This window comes from Macrobrachium nipponense, chromosome 44, assembly GCF_015104395.2.
Source record: "Macrobrachium nipponense isolate FS-2020 chromosome 44, ASM1510439v2, whole genome shotgun sequence".
Classification (NCBI taxonomy): domain Eukaryota; kingdom Metazoa; phylum Arthropoda; class Malacostraca; order Decapoda; family Palaemonidae; genus Macrobrachium; species Macrobrachium nipponense.
Window position 1 is genome coordinate 34,909,497 of NC_087221.1, and position 7,500 is coordinate 34,916,996.

The 7,500-nt window shown below is 35.0% G+C and overlaps 1 pseudogene; it reads right to left on the minus strand.

Annotated features, from left to right (window-relative positions):
* Positions 1-7,500, minus strand: part of LOC135204172 (neo-calmodulin-like) — a 195,310-nt pseudogene that overhangs the window by 83,166 nt on the left and 104,644 nt on the right.

The following is a 7,500-nucleotide window of genomic DNA, read 5'->3' on the forward strand; positions in this document are numbered from 1 at the left end:
AATAGACCTATACTTCCAGCCAACTAGGAAATCACACAAAATAGACCTATACTTCCAGCCAACTAGGAAATCACACAAAATAGACCTATGCTTCCAACCAACTAGGAAATCACACAAAATAGACCTATGCTTCCAGCCAACTGGGAAATCACAAAATAGACCTATGCTTCCAGCCAACTAGGAAATCACATAGACCTATGCTTTCCAGCCAACTAGGAAATCACACAAAATAGACCTATGCTTCCTGCCAACTACGAAATCCCACAAAATAGACCTATGCTTCCAGCCAACTGGCAAATCACGCATGGTTGGAGCTGTGTGGCCTAAGGCTGCCTCTCATATCAAAGTACTTAAAGCCATCAACTAATCAACTTCTAACCAAATTTACCAGAATCTCATAAAGTTGCCAAGTTTCCCTCGCGCATCTAAAGTCAAATGAAGTTATTATTATTATTATTATTATTATTATTATTATTATTATTATTATTATTATTATTATTATTATTATTATTATTATTATTATTATTATTATTATTATTATATTATCCAACAAATGAACCCTATTCATATGGAACGATCCTACAGGGGATATTGATTTGAAATTCAAGCTTCCAAAGAAGTAACAGAAGGTAATAATGGAGACAGGAAGAAGGAATCATTCATCAGAAAAGAAAAAATAAATGAATATATATATATATATATATATATATATATATATATATATATATATATATATATATATTTTGCGTGTGTGGGCACGTACCTTTGCTTACGCATCCCAGTAATATGCAAAACATACATAAATATATAACAGCAGAGAGAGAGAGAGAGAGAGAGAGAGAGAGAGAGAGAGAGAGAGAGAGAGAGAGAGAGAGAGACGCTTCACTTCCTACGTAATCTTCTGACGGCGAGCGAATTACCACCAAATCCGATTAGCGATCCATTAGTGATGATAATAAGGGCTCCAAAAACTAACGCGAAGTTAACGGGGATCTATCTTCTCTCCATCTTCATCCATCTCGTGCTGGAAGAGAGAGAGAGAGAGAGAGAGAGAGAGAGAGAGAGAGAGAGAGAGAGAGAAGCAATAAATCCTTCGGTTGTAATGTCCAAAATGGTAAGTCTTTAATACTTTCTGTTACAGTTTCATTCGAGATAATATGTTAGGTCTATCCTACTTCATCCTCTGTAAGTGCAGAGAGAGAGAGAGAGAGAGAGAGACCTTACCTTACCTTACCTTACCTTACCTTACCTTACAGACCTTACATCTTATTCGGTTTACCCCAGGTCCCTCAGTGTAAGGCACCTCTAATGTCTACCAGAGAATTGCTAATGCATCTTCCGGTATATTTTGCATCTTCCAATCTTGGATGGTCTAGGATGCAGCTTAGATATTTGTCGAGCTTATTCTTAAACACATCTACGCTCACTCCTGATATATTCCTCAGATGAGCTGGCAACGCACTGAATAGACGCTGCATTGTCGATGCTGGTGCGTAGTGGATTAATGTCCTATGTACACTCCTTAGTTTTCCTGGTATAGTTTTGGGCACTATTAATCTACCTCTGCTTGCTCTTTCTGATATTTTTAGCTCGATGATGTTTTCGGCAATTCCTTCTATTTGTTTCTATGCCTGAATTATCATGTAGCGTTCTCTTCTCCTTTCTAGACTATATAATTTTATAAATTGTAGTCTTCCCCAGTAGTCAAGATCCTTAATTTCTTCTATTCTAACTGTAAAGGACCTTTGTACACTCTCTATTTGTGCATTATCCTTTTGATAGTGTGGGTACCATATCATATTGCAATATTCAAGTGAACTACGAACATACGTTTTATAAAGCATTATCATGTGTTCAGCTTTTCTTGTTTTGAAGTGCCGTAACAACATTCCCATTTTTGCTCTGCATTTTGCCAATAGAATTGCTGTTTGGTCATTGCATAACATGTTCCTATTCGGCATCGCACCAAGGTCTTTAACTGCTTCCTTATTAGTGATTGTCTCGTTGTTAGGTCCCCTATATGCATATAGCTTTCCTTCTTTATCTCCATAATTTATTTATTCAAATTTATCAGAGTTAAATACCATCCTATTTACCTCAGCCCATTCATACACTATGTTAAGGTCTCTTTGTAGCGAGTTCCTATCTTCATCACAAGTAATTTCGCTACTTATTCTTGTTTCATCGGCGAAACTACTCACTACCGAGTTCTTAACATTACTGTCTATGTCTGCAATCTTAATAACAAACAGCAATGCAACTAACACCGTACCTTGTGGCACACCGGATATTACCTTAGCTTCAACCGATTTCTCATCATTTGCAATAACTATCTGTTTTCTGTTGTGTAAAAATTCTTTTATGGTCTACCTTGTCAAAAGCTTTTGCAAAGTCTAGATAAACCACATCTGTTTCTTTTCCGTTTTTCATATTTTTGTAAACGTTCTCACGGTGGACTAACAGTTGGGTTTGTGTACTTTTTCCGGGTACAAAACCATATTAAACAAATGATTTTCTATTAAATGTTTCATTATATTTTTCTTCATTACCCTTTCTTACACTTTCATAATATATGATGTTAGACTCACAGGCCTATAATTATTTGCCTCTAGTCTTGATCCACTTTTGAAAGTAGGGGTAATATATGCTAATTTATGCTCATCATAAATCTTGCCTGCATCTACATTTTGCCTTAATAATATTGCAAGCGGCTTTGCGATTGAATGGACTACTTTCTTTAACAAAATAGCAGGGACACCATCAGGGCCAGCTGCTGCTCCATTTTTAATTTCATTAATAGCCTGCACAATATCGGCTTCATTAATATCTATGTCTGATAAATATTCACTATTTTCATCCCTTATTTCTGTATCATTATCTTCAATATCATTTCTACGGGTAAATTCTCCCTTTTTCTCTTTCTACTAATATGTTGCATATTTCCTTTTTTTTAATCGTTAATCTCCCTTAATTTCTTAGAGGCCCTATTTCTATTCTTCTTTTATTCATTTTTTTTGCACATAAGTACAATAGTTTGGGGTTTTGCTTGATATTTACTAGGGTTTTTTCTTTTAGGTCCCATTTTTCATTTTCTTTTGATTGTATAATCTTTTGTTCTGCCTTTTCTATCTTACATTTTAGTTCCATCACTTTCCATGCATTCTTTTCTTTTGCAAGACCTTTTTTCCACTTTCTGATTTTCTGGAACAAGATCCTTCTCTCTCTTGGTATGCATGAATGATGTTTACTTTTCTTCTTCGGTATATATTTATCCACTATTTTCTCTAATATACAATATACCCATATTTACCTGTATATCATCTCTTACAAATATGTTATCCCAATCTTTGTTTAATTCTTCATTTATTTTTGACCATTTTATATTCTTACTGTAGAAATTGTATTTTCCATATCCTTCCCACTTTTTCATCTCTTGCTTATCTCTGTTTTCACTTAGTTTGGAAAGGACTGTTAATTCTATTTCATTATGGTCTGAAATACTCGAATTATAAACTATTATTTCTATAACATAATTCACCTCGTTCACAAATACTAGGTCTAAAGTATTTTCCTTTCTTGTTGGCAGGTGATTTATTTGTTGAATGTTGTATTATAGTAGCATATCAAATAGCTTTTCGAATTGCCTCTTATTTTCTGCAGTACTATTACTCTCTTTTTTATATGTATAAATACAACCACAATCTCCTATTCGTTCTTTCCAATCTACGAAAGGAAAGTTAAAGTCTCCGGATAGGAGAATAGTCCAGTCTTTGTGATTTCTACATATATCATCCAATTTTTCTATTATTGTGTCAAACTCTTTAGTATTAGGGGGTCTATATATTACTATGTTCATTAATTTTTCAGATTCAAATTCTACCGCTACAAGTTCACATTCTGAGTTACTATACTTCTCATATATTTTTCCCTGGTTTATGTCTCTCCCATATATCGTGGTTCCCCCTTAATTCCTATTTTTTCTATCTGATCTATAATCCTTTTATCTGATCATCATTACCAGTCTCTTAGGAATACCAGGTTTCACTTAAATTCATTATATCTATTTTTTTTTCAGTTTGTGTTAGTTCTTCTAAGAACTCTATTTTTCTTTTTGAGTTACTCGTAACTAAACCCTGTGCATTCATCACTATGATGGTTTGCGTGTTATCCCCTTCATTTAATTTGGGTAATAATAAGGATTTTCCCATGTCTCTTTCCTGTTCTGGTATGTTGTTCTTTTTTTCATTTCCAGAAATTCTGACATTAAAAAATCCAACTTTTCCAATATATTTGATCTTCCTTCATTATAATTATTCATTTTGTGTATGAATCTGCAATTTTCTCTATATCTGCACCATCCCCTGGTATTGTATATACAGTGCTTTCTTCTCTTGTTTCTTGCACTGTATCTTGGAGCTGATGCTTGCATTCTCGGTGTTGACATTCCATAGCGCGGTGATGGCTTGTTTTTTTTTTTTTCCTTCACCTCATGTTTTTTGTTCCTTTCTTTATTTGTTTCTTTTTTATTTTGGATTTTATTATTTAATTGATTTTGATTCATGGCTACAGGGTGCATATATTTACATTTTTTTTTTTTTTTTTGAACTTACATCCTTTTCCTTCTTTTAAGTTTTTGCATATTTTTTAATGTAGATCTCTGGAATCATCTAGGTATGCACATTTACCATAAATCTCATAATTGTGACATACCTTGGGATGTTTGAGTAACATCTTTCACCGAATCCGCAATTCCCTCTTTTCGAAAGGATGCAGACTGTGTCTTTCTTTTTTTTTTTTTTTTTTTTTTTTTTTTTTTTCTCTTTACCTTCAGTATGAATATCTGGGTAAAGTCTCTTCGGGATTTTATTTTGTATTGTCAAGTCGTAATTTATTTCATCATATGTATGCTGCTGTATTGCCTCATATGTAGTATCATTGAGTATCTCTGCATCCTTACTCTTATCCTGCTCTTTGTTTTCATTATTTTTTTCTATCACTTCAGTTTTATTTTCTCCTTTTCCGTTTTCCTCTTCTTCCTCTTCCTCATCTTCTTCATCCTCTACTATTTGCACGTTAAGTCTCGATTTGATAACATTATTTATCCATGATAGACATGTTGAGCAAAATACTCTTGTATCCTTACTTGTATTTTGCTGAACTCCTGCGCATTGGGGATGCGTGGGTATGTTGCATGAATAGCATTTCCTGATCAGGTTTTGTGGATTTACAATGCTATACCACACCTTACACAGTGTGCATGCTTTATGCTTTCTTTCTCCTATTACATCAATTAGTATATTCACAATGTTCACCTTATTTATTTTCTTTGCTGGAAAGTGTTCATTGATGTAAGTTTCTTTATAAGTCTCTTGACCACTTGAATTTTATTTGGTACTCCTTCAATTATTTTCATAATATTTTCTGCAATTTTGCATCTTTTTGTTTAGGGCTGTTATTGATCTCATAGATGAGAAATGCCAGCTCCCTTCCTGCTAACTCATCATATTGCATATCTGCAATGCAAGCAAGATTTCGCCATTGCTTTCCACAGTTGGAGCTTACTGCCATCCTGATCGAATTTACAATAATTCACTCGATAAACTAACTTAGTAGACGCTTTATCCTACTATTCTCACATTAATGAGAGAGAGAGAGAGAGAGAGAGAGAGAGAGAGAGAGAGAGAGAGGCCATAAATCCTCCGGTAGTAATTTCCAAAATGGTAAGTCTTTGATACTTTCTGTTATAGTTTCATTCGAGGTAATAAAGGTTTGATTTATTCTACTTCATTCTTTGTAAGTACAGAGAGAGAGAGAGAGAGAGAGAGAGAGAGAGAGAGAGAGAGAGAGAATGATGAGACTAGGCCATAAGACTATTAAAGAACCACCATTTAGGAAATTCCTCGATGGGTTTACTGCCCAAGGACCAGAAAGTGGATTCCTTGGACTTTGCTATTGATTTTTCGGAGCCACCACTCTCGCTGACACGTTATTACCCGTGAGATTAAAGTTGATTTATTGATTTTATTAACTGGCGATGCAGTAGTCACCATAAGACTGTGTCAATCCCTCTTGGTGTTCACGGCCAGGGTGGAGGATTTCCCATTTTCTTTGCACTCTTTTGATATACGTTTTCTATTGCACTGGACTTCAGTAACACTTTATTTCATTTTAAACTAATTTTTATTTGGATTAATTGCTTTTATTTTGGTCTATTTATACTTCAATCAGTCCATTGCATCGCTTAAATTTCCCATTTTCTTTCGTTTTTAATGTACGTTTTCTGTTACAATGTTCTTATTTAAAACTTATTTTCTTTAATTAAACTGCTTTTTATTTGTTTAAAATACTATTAATCTTGCTTTATTTATACTTCAGACGTCCATCACATCACTTAAGTTTAATGACCTGCCTTTCTTTATTTTTCGCCAGACGAATTTTATTAAAATCGTAAAGTGTTTAATTATGAGACGGAATTGGCGTTTTTAAAGTGAACTTCCATTGTTTCGTCTGGCTGGTTTAGAGTTGTAATTATACAATTATATATAATTACCACCCCTGAGTGAACACTTTCTAAATCAGACCTCTGACCTTTTTTCAAGACTCTTTGGAGGTTTTGTCAAAAGCAATTTATTTGGCGGTAAAAATGTAAATAAATGTAGTCTGTTTTACGCAGAAAATTAGTCTCTTTAGCTCTTTATGTTTGAAATATTTTTCTCTGATTCTTAAATCTGATATTTAGTTCACTTTCCCGTTACATTTCTATTGGGAAACATGAAAAATAGCCAGACACTTCTTTGCAATGAATTGTTATCATCCGTTTAGGTCTAATTTCGTCCGGAATTTCAAGATGCCATCATCCAATCACGGTCTTGTTCCTTGCCCAAAGGTTGTGTTTATTCTTGTTTCTACTCCATTTCCAAGATGTTACAAGTGACATTCATACATGAATAAATGCACAATAAAACGAACACTTTTCACTCACCGTCATTGCCAGAAGAGATATCCGTGTATACTGATAGATTCACTTTGAAATGGATATCAAACCTCAAGTAGCCTACTCACCGTCAATGTCGATTTCGTCTAGCATAGTTCTAAGCTCTTCTTCGGTGGCGAACTGCCCGAGATTCCTCATGAAACGCCCAAGCTCCTGCTTGGTGATCGTCCCGTCGCCATCTTTGTCGAAAAGGCGGAACGCCTCGCGGAATTCTGCAAAGAAAGGGGGAAAGAACAGTGTGTGATCATGCGGAATTCTCTGGGTACGGTAACTTTTGACATCTTGCACGATACACTTTTCCTAGACTTAGACCGATGGAAAACTCCTGGAAGAGTGTATGATACCTCCAGTGCTTTCGCGCGCCTCCAAACATTGCAAACTCTTACTTCTGCATTCCTGGGGTTCTGTTACCACTCCTCCTCCCCCCTCCCCCACCCATACTTTAAAGGGGGTGCCACAAGACAACGGTTTCAGCCGTCATTCACCTAAAAAGCTGCATTGTTGAA